The 11,681-nt window shown below is 45.7% G+C and overlaps 1 pseudogene; it reads right to left on the bottom strand.

Annotated features, from left to right (window-relative positions):
* Positions 1 to 8,763: 8,763 nt before the first annotated feature.
* On the bottom strand, positions 8,764 to 8,867 carry LOC130343486 (U2 spliceosomal RNA; annotated as a pseudogene).
* Positions 8,868 to 11,681: the final 2,814 nt, after the last annotated feature.

The following is an 11,681-nucleotide window of genomic DNA, read 5'->3' as shown; positions in this document are numbered from 1 at the left end:
TAGGGTGAAGTGGAGATTTGGAACAGACGGGTGTTCCCTTGATTTATTTTCCAGGAATGGATGAAGTGTACTATGGGGGGAAAGACAATTGCAATTTTAGTACTGATATGCCATTTATTTTCCCAGAATGATGACCAAGAGTACAGCCAAAAGTAAAAATGATGCCCGCCCCAATCCCTATACTCTGAATCATCATTCTGGGAAGGGGATGTGTGGGGCCATCCCTATTCTGTTACCTCAAATGCGCAACCCGCTCAGGTGGGGAGAGAGAGCGTTGCGCATTTGAGGCAATGGCAAACCTCCAATGCTGTTGACTCTGTGTCCCATGACCCATTTTTTAGGGGGAAGAAAAAAAAAAGATATTGGGGGTATTGGGAAAGTTGTTTTTGGGTTGGTTTATTTTATTTTATTTTATTTTTATTTTTTTTTTTTTTTGGGGGGGGGGGGGTTTGGTTTAAAATTTGGAAGACAATATACCCTGGACTGGTACATTGGAGCCGAATTCTGGGGAATGAAATTTAGGGCAGAGGATGGAAAATTTAGTACTCCATGGAAGTGTGATACTCCCTGAAGCAGCATTCGCAGAGGCCCGGATGATCGGGGCAGGTGTCACATTGGTACGTGGTGTCCTTCCGTCTCCCCTTCCTGTGACACACTCTGCATCTTTTCTCAGTTCGTCCCATCCTTCCAGTGTTGGGGATCACACCTGGAAAGTGTTGGCCAGGAATGATCCGGGAACCTAAAGTTCCAGAGGTGCTCCTTGGCGGTCACCAAAGATGAGGGCCCTTAGAACTACCTCTTGAAACTCCAGGAATGTCCCTGTTGCCAGCGTACTTTTACAGTACAAAAGAGTTGAACATGGCAACCTGTACCATGTAGACCGCAACTTTTTTGTACCAAACGCGTGTTTTCCACATGGCATTTTATGGCTTGAGGACTTGATCAGAAAGATCAACTCCCCCCATATACCGATTATAGTCCAGGATACAATCGGGCTTGAGGACCGGTTCCGCGGTACCTCGCACAGGGACAGGGGTGCTGCCGTTCCCATGAATAGTGGTGAGCATAAGGACATCCCTCTTGTTCTTATACCGGACCAACAACAGGTTCTCATGGGAAAAGGCACGGAACTCACTCCGGGGGATAGGAGCATGTAGGGGATGGGGCAGAAGGCCTCTTTGATTCTTCCGGACTGTCCCACAAGCGACTATGGATCTGGCGGCGAGGGATGTGAAGAGAGGGATACTAGTATAAAAGTTATCCACGTAAAGGTGGTAACCTTTATCTAGCAATGGGTGCAAAAGGCCCCAAACGATTTTCCCGCTAACACTCAGAGTGGGGGGACATTCTGGGGGTTCAAAACAGGAATCTCGTCCCTCATACACTATAAACTTGCAAGTGTACCCGGAGGTACTCTCGCAAAGTTTATACATCTTCACGCAATCCCGCGCTCGCTTGGTAGGGATGTATTGCCGGAAGCTGAGTCTCCCCTTAAAGCTTAGGAGAGACTCATCAATAGCGACCTCCCGCCCCGGACATAGGCCTCACAAAATCTGTCCCCGAAGTGATTGATGACCGGCCTGATTTTGTACAGGCGGTCATACGCAGGATCAGTTCGGGGGGGACATGCCACATTATCAGCATAATGCAAACATCTCCGAATGGCCTCGAACCGGGGACGTGTCATGGCCATACTGTAGAGGGGTGTCTGGTAAAGGACATCCCCACTCCAATATTGCCTGACACTGGGTTTTTTAACTAGACCCATATGCAGCACGAGGCCCCAAAAGGTCCTCATTTCGGCTGCATTGACTGGAGTCCAGCCGCCGGGTTTAGCTGAAAATGAGCCCGGGTTAGTGGCGACAAACTGTTGGGCATACAGATTCGTCTGTGTAACCATCAAATTAACATAGTCGTCACTGAAAAAATGACCGAAAAAGTCAATTTCAGTGAACCCGACAATGTTAATTTTGATTCCTGAGTCGCCAACAAACTCAGGAATCACGGGCTCGTGGTCCGCTGGCTCGGAATCACGGGCTCGAGTCCAGACAAGTTCTCCGGTGATCTTGGCTGGGGGGCTTCACTAGTATGAGCACCAAGGGGAAACTCATACTAGCATGGGGCACAGGGTCAAGGACAGAGGAGGTTTGCGGCGCCGCCTTGGTGGCTCATCATCAGAACTAGATGATGAGGAGGATGAGGAAATAAGGAAGGTGGGGTCTTCCTCATCCTCTGAGACGCTTTCAGAGTCGGAGGCAATTATGGCATATGCCTCCTCCACCGAAAACGCCCTGCGGGCCATTTCCCTGTGTGTATGTGTGTGGGGGAAAACTTTATTTGTGTATGTGCTGTGTGTGGTGTGGTGCGAGACTGCCTCCCTAACCCGCCCTAACCCTCCCCAACCTAACCTAACTAAACTAACCCGCCCTAGCCGAAAAAAATATAAGATAAAAAAGGGACTTTTTTTATTTTTTTTAAAAGGGGGACTTCTAGCGCAAAAAAGCCCTGCGCCAAAAAAAAGTGTTTATCTAATCAGTGGTGTGCGCACTGATTAGCGCTTGTGGCAGCAGGGGGCGCATAAGTCAGTGGTTGGTCTGGCCACTCAGCCCAGAACAGTGGCTGGTGGCTTGTACACAGACCCCTACACAAAAAATCCGAAAAATAAAATAAAAAAACGCTTAACCCCGAAAAAATTTACCGACCTGAACCCCAAAAAAACGGTGATCAGTGATAAATCACTGACAGCAGTGGGACAGGCTGCACACACAGGTACGGTCCATCCACACAGTGCATGCCTGCTACTGGTGGCACGGACCAGCTATGGGTGCAAAAAAAAAACGCGTTAACCGAAAAAGTGCCTGCACCACAAAAAAAAAAAACGCTGATCAGTGATAAATCACTGACAGCGGTGAGGCACGCCGCACACACAGGTACGGTCCGGCCACACAGTACACGCCTGCTACTGGTGGCACGGACCGCCTATGGGAGCAAAAAAACGCAATAAAACGCGAAAAAAAGCGCCGGCACCACAAAAAAAAACGCTGATCAGTACTACGGGACTGATCAGCGGCGGGGGGGCTTAAACAAACGGTGGCGGACCACTCTTTTGTGAGTAAGAGGGTCCGCACACACGCTTAGGAAAAAAAGAAGATCTGCACCAAAAAAAAGGCTGGTGGCCGACCGCAGCGATCCAGCAGGGCTGGGTCACGCAGCTAAAGGTGCTACAGACCCACGGACACTCACTGAGGTACACCAAAAAAAAAATAATAATTTTTTTTAAAACCCTAACCTGTACATATCTAAATCTAAAGCTAACCCTGGGGATTTCTGTGCCAAGGGGCCACAGAAAGGGGGCAAGGGGCACTTTTTTTTAACACTGAGGGGATAGTGGCAGCACGGGGCTCCATCCTGCTCGCCAGATCTGAGTGGAATGGCGGGCAGAACGGAGCAACATGCTCCTAGCCCCCACCATCCCCTCCCATTACTATGTGATTGGTGTGGCCACTTTGGCCACCCAATCACAACTGTACTGAGGGGGGTGGCAATAATACCAGCCCCCAGTACAGTAAGCATGATGATTGGTGGTGTTTATGACACCAACATTCATCATCTATAACCGGCTCACAGGGTCACACATGACCCTGATTACCCGTAACCGCTCCGGACCTCCTCCGGCATACTGCGGTGATGTCTGCTAAATGAAATCAGCAGACATCCGGCTCCGATCCCCGCCCGGCGAGCGGCGGGGAACGGAATCTCAGCGCATCGCTCGTCTGAATTGATGAGCGGTGCGCGGCGATCGCCGACATGGGGGGTCATCAAATCTTAATCCTTCCAGTACTTATCAGCTGCTGTATACTACAGAGGAAGTTGAGTTGTTCTTTTTTGTCTGACCACTGTGCTCTCTGCTGACACCTCTGTCCATGTCTGGAACTGTCCAGAGTATGAGCAAATCCCCATAGCAAACCTCTCCTGCTCCGTACAGTTCCTGACATGGACACAGGTGTCAGCAGAGAGCACTGTGGTCAGACAGAAAAGAACAACTTAACTTCCTCTGTAGTATACAGCAGCTGATAAGTACTGAAAGTTTTAATATTTTTTAATAGAAGTAATTTCCAAATCTGGCAGCAGTTGATTTGAAAAAAATGTTTTCCACCAGAGTGCCCCTTTAATGACCAAGCTCCATTGTTCAAATCTGACATGTATCTCTTTAAAGGGTACCTCTCATCAAAAAAAACTTTTGATATAGTATAGATTAATGTATGCAGAATAACTTCACAATTGCATGTTATTAAAAAAATATGCTTCTTTCTATTTAATTTTCCCCTTTGAAGAAATGACCACTAGGGGTCTCCCTACCAGTCCTGGCAGCAAGCATTTCAGACTCATGCTGGAGTCCTAAACACTACGAGCTGCCAGTCTGCTTTGTTCACAGCCTGTTTGGCTGTGAACAAAGCAGGCTGGCAACTCTGAGTGTTTAGGACTCCAGCATGAGTCAGAAATGCTTGCTGACAGGACTGATCGGGAAAACTACAATAGAAAGAAGCATATTTTTCATTAACATGCTATTGGAAAGTTATTCAACATTCATTAATCTAAAATATATCAAAAGTTTATTTGATGAGAGGTACCCTTTAAGTGGTAATAACATGGGAATGATTTTACTGAGCGAAGCTTGTTCTTGTCTTGATTTTTCAAATGGTAGCAGTACAATCTTAGACCACAATGGTCTCACCCACAATGGTCTGTCTTCTTCGTGGATTTATTGTTGAAACAATAACAAAATAATCCAACACCTCTGACAATGTGCAAAGCAGAGCTTGCAGGAGCATCTCTAAAATACAGAAAACAGAATACCTAACTACTGACAGTCAAAGCATTTTGGACCTCATGGGTCCTTACTATTTTTGGGTGAAAAAATCCTGTCCCTGCCTGTGTGCTTTGACAAAATACAAGTAAGGCTTGTCAATCAGCCTGCTGTGGGAGTCAGGGGTGTGTCACAGAGACTTAGTGTAAACAACCCTGCTTGTCCTCAGTGCAAAGAGTCCTGGTTGTACGCCCACACTTAGGAGCCTCTGTGTCATCCCAAATGATTGGGACCCAGGGATTACCCTGCAGAGGTTGTAATCGGCCCCTCTGAACCCACCACCAACAGAAAATTTGCCCTTTAGATTTCAGGATCATCTTTGATCATGGGATCTACAGAGTTAATGCACGATTGTCATTGCTCGGCATTGGAGGTATTTCCTGACTGCTTATAGCAGCAAATTTATCATCGTCCATGAAGTGAGCTCAGCTCCTGCTCTGACTTCATAGAAGATCAATGCTATATGATAAGTTTTCCTATCCAAGGGGCGGGAAAGGGTAAAAGGGATAATCCAGGACTTTTTTCTTTAAGCCAATGATGCTATAAGTAATTGTGATGTCCCAGTACAGGTACATGTTCCTGTACCACCTGTAGGCCCTGTCAAGTTGAGTCCCTCAGTGACCTGGGGGCTCCCCTGCAGAGACTCCCCGTTTTCTCTTGTTAATTTATAAAATGTGGTGTGTTTATCTTTAAGGTCATAGATAGGATCCTTATGTCTAGATAGTATACAGGACCTTTGGAGGACTCAAAGACCTAGGAGTAATCCTGTCGCATGTTATGTTATACAGTTATTTGTTGCAACATGTACTCCCAGAGAGCACCAGCTTTAACCTATGACCCAAAGCTTGACCAATGGGCTATAGTCCAGCCCCCTCATTAAATAAAGGGGTGGCACTCTTTAATTCACTCTCTTAGCTACCAGCTCTCTTAGCTTTACCACCTGCTGCTGAGAACAAGTCTTTGCTGAAGCAGCTACCAGAGGCCTTAGAGACCAGTGTTCAGCATCTGGAGTACCACAAAGCTACAACTCTCCAGTAAGGCTGCGTTCACACGGCCGTCTAAACCCGTTCCGTTCTTCTGCCGTCAAAGATAAAAAAAACGGACTTTAAAAAAACGGACAATAATGGATAGAAACGGATGTTATCCGTTTGTATCCGTTTTTTGTTCAGTTAATAAAGCGGATGAGCATGCTCAAAAGTAAAAACGGATCAAAAAAACGGATTGAAAAAACGGATGCAAACGGATGACATTAAAGGCTCATCCGTTTTCCATAGACTTCAATGTTAAATTTACTGTATCCCGTTTTTCTTCCGTTTTTTTGGACAGAAGAAAAAATACTGCATGTGCCGTTTTTTCTGCCATAAAAAAAAACGGAAATGAGTGCAGACGGGTGCAAACGGGTGCAAAAGGATTGTAAAAAAATCCCATTCACATGAATGGGATTTTTTTTTAACCATTTTGAATCCGTTTAAAGCCTGCAAGAAAGGAAACAAAACGGGGATAAAACAACAGGGACAGATGGCCGTGTGAACGAGCCCTAAGTCTACAAGTCTATGTCTGCTGTCACTGAAGTTAGTCAAGTCCTGCACATAGTACAAGTCAAGTCTAAATTACAAGTCAAAGTCAAGTCTGTTACAAGTATTGGTCCAGCAAGCTGCAAGGTCTCTGGGAATTCTGGCCATAGCTGTGAAGATAATTACACCTGTCTTTTATTCAGTAAAGCCTCCATTTACCCTCAACTGGTTGTGGACTCTTTATTCACTACTAGCCCATGGGATAGCGGAGAATCCGGGCATGTTGTGTTCCAGCACCCAAAAACCACACTGGCGTCACAAGCACATAGGGGTTAATACCATCCGACCCACCGGGGTTAATATCATCTGATTCCACCACTCACACCGTAACACACGTGGTTGCGCCATTCACCGCAGTGGTGCACCACAAATCTTGGCATCACGAACAGGATACGGTGTGTGCCTTAACCACTCAGCTACCGCAGGCCACCCACAACAGTATACGGGTGTGTGCCTTAACCCTGCAGTTACCAAGTCAAGTCTGGCCACCCATTAACAGTATGCGAGTGTGTGCCGAAGGCAAGTTGCCACAAGTCCTACCCCCAAGTCTGAACTGTGTCTTATTGAAAGTTTCATGTCTTTGGGAAAAAGTATGCGCCAGCAAAGTGTACGGGACTGTGTCATTGAAATAAGTTTATGCGCTGGCGCTGAAGAAAGAGTGGGGGAGGGGAAGTTTACAGTTTTGTCGGTAGCAAGAAATTTACAAAAAGTGGATTTACAATGTGCAAGCTGAGCACAGAAATGATGTTGCAAGCCAAAATGTCTGTTGTACCTGAAAGAGTTAAAGATCCGCTGGAAAAGCACACCAAAGATTCTCGCCAAGGCCAGCATCCCTCCCCCGGGCGTGGAAACAATGTTGTGGTGTCCAACCCCAAGTGGAACTTGAAAGGTCCGCCCCCTGTTGCCAGGGGGGTGGATGAAGAGGATGCACCGCTGTGCCGCTTCCGGTTCCAGGCCCCGCTGTTGACGTCCTTTCGGCTGGCGGCCATCTTGTTGGAGACCAATATAAATGGCAAGGCGGAGTTTGACCTCTTCAGTCCACAGGAAGTGCGGAAGAAGAGCAGCAAGATGGTGGAGGTCCAGCGATCCACGTGCACCAGGAGTCCCAAGAATGGAACCGGAGCCGGCCCCCGAGGAGTCTAAAGCAGGAAAATTCCCAGAAGAAGCTGTGCCATGAATACCGGTGACGGCGCCCGGCTCCGGAGGTTCTGTCAAGGACCCGCTGCTGCACGGACTCTGCGGATGCTTCTATCAAGTAAGTCGCTGCTAGTGGGGGTCCCCTGTATTCACCCTTTAGTGCCCGGCAGTCCCCCGAAAGACTCACACCCTAGGGGGTAGCACTAGAAGGAGGGTCCCACCTAGTCCAGCCCAGGCCGCTGCAGCCCCAACGACCCTGGCCGCTGTAGCCCTACACTAGGCCTCTTAAAGGGCCAGTAGCCCACAAGTTATCAAGTGCCGTGCCCCACTCCACCTGTCCAAGTCAACAGGACATTGTTGTTCCAGGTTTCCAGCAACAGTTTAAGAATTTTTTTTTTTTTTTATCTAAGAGTCGAGGAACATGCTCTCGAATCAGCCAAAGTGCAAGAAAAAGTGCAAACGTGTTACACTAAAAAAACATGCACAGAGGATGCGGTCTATCGCAAGCCCTTCTCCAAAAGGAGAGAGGCCCCCCAACAAACCTTACCCTTTGCCTCCAGACCAAAAGGTACCTGCGAGGTTCCAGGTTCGATGTCCCTTTTTGCCGAAGCTGCTAAGGGACCACAAGTGCTCCCGGCATCCCCCTTGGCTTAGCCAAGGTATTTGCCCGCAGAGCCGATAACGGTAGGTACCCTGCCAAAGCAGGAGTACCCGGGGTGTTTGCAGGGAGGTGAGGAACCTAATGGCCACACACACCTCCCTAGACCACCAGGAGGGACATCCAGAAGGGCTACCGCATCCTGACAAATCCAGTGGACACACAACACACAAAAAGTGACACAGTGAGACAAAATAAATAAATGAGTGAATGTGTGCAGATATACTGCCCGGACATCCGCACAGATCTATAAAAATTCCTCTGATCCTAGCCAGAAGGCTGAGAATCAAGAGGTGAGTGCCACAAGTTGAAGAGATTATGGTGCCCGTGCTTCCATTCAGTGAGCCAGTACACCCAGTGAGTTTCGGCACCTCGGGGTCACCACTCCCCGAGGCACAAAAGTACCTGGGCTCTAGACCCTCTCAGCCTCATGGCGAGACCTGGAGGAAGCAGGTCACATTGGGGCAGCCGTCGGGCTGATTCCTCAGAACCAGCCCTGGAACGCCCTGGTACACCTGCTCCCTACCATGCAGCACACATGCCAGCTCCACACTGGCATCGCCTGCCACCAGCATGAAACTGATAAGAACAGATACTATACTTGATCTTAGCCAAAAGGCCGAGAATGGATCAGTTTAAGAAATATGCCTGACAAGAATGTGTCAATAAAAGTTCTTCAAATTGCAACCAATCTAGTAAGTCATGTGCCCGGCTTCGGCCGAGAGACTCCTTGTGGTAGGAGATTCTATTAAGCTGCATACCAGTCTTCTCAGGTTAGGGGACCCTGAGTTGGCTGAAAAATGAACTCCTTATGTACATGAACTACTGAGCAGTACATGAACTATAAAGTTATATATTTTGGTTTGGTGCAAAGAGGGTCAAGGAGGTATAGTGAGTTGTTGTGGTTCAAATGTGACCGTTATGTCTTCTATAGGTAATGTCAATAATATGTAAAGATTTATAAAGTTGTTGTACACCAAAAGTCAAGATGTATAAAGTTCCTGTACACCAAAAATCATTGTGTACAGTCATGTATGATGTTTGGTTGTCTTCTTCCAGGGGTTTATCCTGACATGGTCGGGAGGAGCAAATATTACCCCCATCACCAGCATCCAGTACAAACAAATGTAAATAGTATGCTTAAGTACACTACAGTACACATAGTCCAGTATACACAAGTCAATTATACTTCAGTCACATAAAGTAGAGCTGTATCACTCACATTACACAGTCTACTAACAAGTAACATGTCAAATGTATCTAATGTCATATATCATCCTGTTCGTGCACAGGAAACTTTCCCGGCCAGTAAGTATTCCTGAAACTAACCTAAAGCATGTAAACAGAAAAGGTAACATTAATGTCAAAGTGTTATCTGTATCAAATGTCTAGCATAGAAATGTCTACCATAAACTAAAAATAGGGTTCTGGGGAGAAGTGTTTTATGCCAAGGGACCCCAGTAGCCAAGGCATTGGGCAGAAAGCCTCTGGCAACCCAATCCGTAACTATAAGTCTACAGTCATAAGTCTAGTCATGTATATAATGTCTAGTAAATAATGTCTAGTCGTGTTCAGTATATAACATGCATAGTATGTTACATGCATAGTCAAGAATGTCATATCATGTCTAGTAAACAGTTATGCAAGTCAGTAAATGCATAGTCAAAAGTGTCAGTTGTGTATAGTTAAAGGGGTACTCCGGTGAAAACCCTTTTTTTTATCAACTGGTGCCAGAAAGTTAAACAGATTTGTAAATTACTTCTATTAAAAAATCGTATTCCTTCCTGTACTTATTAGCTGCTGAATACTACAGTGGAAATTCTTTTCCATTTGAAACACAGAGCTGTCTGCTGACATCATGAGCACAGTGCTCTCTGCTGACATCTCTGTCCATTTTAGGAACTGTCCAGAGTAAAAGTAAATCCCCATAGCAAACATATGCTGTTCTGGACAGTTCCTAAAATGGACAGAGATGTCAGCAGAGAGCACTGTGCTCATGATGTCAGCAGACAGCTCTGTGTTTCAAAAAGAAAAGAATTTCCGCTGTAGTATTCAGCAGCTAATAAGTACAGAAAGGATTAAGATTTTTTTAATAGAAGTAATTTACAAATCTTTACGAAAAATGGAGAGGCTCCTGTGGGAAGGCTTACAAAATGACCCAAGCTGCCCAATCTGGCACCTGTACCTAAGGCGTCTGAAAAAGACTACTAAATGATAAGAGATATTGAGGCTCAAGGTCATTAGATATTGTACACACTTGTTTATTAAATGATAATTGTTAAATGATAAATATCAAAATGATAGATCTGGGATCACAGGGCCCTTGTGAATCCACAGGTTCAGAGTGATTAAATGGTTAAGATAATATTGTAAAAGGTATTAAAATATTATATATATATATATATATATATATATATATATATATATATATATTATATTTTAATACCTATCAGTTTGATATTTATCATTTAACAATTATCATTTAATAAACAAGTGTAGACATTATCTAATGACCTTGAGCCTCAATATCTCTTATAATTTACAAATCTGTTTAACTTTCTGGCACCAGTTGATTTAAAAAAAAAAAGTATTTCACCAGAGTACCCCTTTAACTATAACACCCATAGTCCAGTCATAAAATGCATAGTCCAGTTATAAAGTACATAGAAAAGGTCTTTACAAGTAAAGTAACAGTATATGTACAGTTATGTACAAAAAAGAAAGTTGCAACAGCACTCTAGGTCAAAAAATGGAGGCTCTTAGCGCACTTTTTGATCAAAATGTGTCCCCCCATCCACCACGCGGAGGTGGCCTCATATCGGATGGGACCCTAACATGATAACTCCCCTCTGCTGTGCATATAGCCTCTGACTGTGTGACATGTTGGATCAGCCATTGACTAAACCACCTCCAGTCTGAGAGGGGTTGAGTGCACGGCTGAAGGGAGTGCCACACCCCCCAACCTACAAAGTAAAAACAAAAGGAAAAATAGCCAGCACAACACCCTAATACACAGGTGCCCGCTGCTGTGGCAAATACAAAATGTACAAAAAAGAAAGTTGCAACAGCACTCTAGGTCAAAAAATCGAGGCTCTTAGCGCACTTTTTGATCAAAATGTGTCCCCCCATCCACCACGCGGAGGTGGCCTCATATCAACTTTCTTTTTTGTATTTGCCCCAGCAGCGGGCACCTGTGTATTAGGTTGTTGTGCTGGATATTTTTCCTTTTGTTTTTACTTTGTAAGTTGGGGGTTTGGCACCCTCTTTAGCCGTGCACTCCACCCCTCTCAGACTGGAGGTGGTTTAGTCAATGGCTGATCCAACATGTCACACAGTCAGAGGCTATATGCACAGCAGAGGTGAGTTATCATGTTAGGGTCCCATTCGATATGACGCCACCTTCGCGTGGTGGATGGGGGGACACATTTTGATCAAAAAGTGCGCT

This window comes from Hyla sarda, chromosome 1 (genome assembly GCF_029499605.1).
Source record: "Hyla sarda isolate aHylSar1 chromosome 1, aHylSar1.hap1, whole genome shotgun sequence".
Taxonomy (NCBI): Eukaryota; Metazoa; Chordata; class Amphibia; order Anura; family Hylidae; genus Hyla; species Hyla sarda.
The sequence above is the reverse complement of the archived record's forward strand: the minus strand, read 5'-3'. Positions and strand labels throughout refer to the sequence as shown.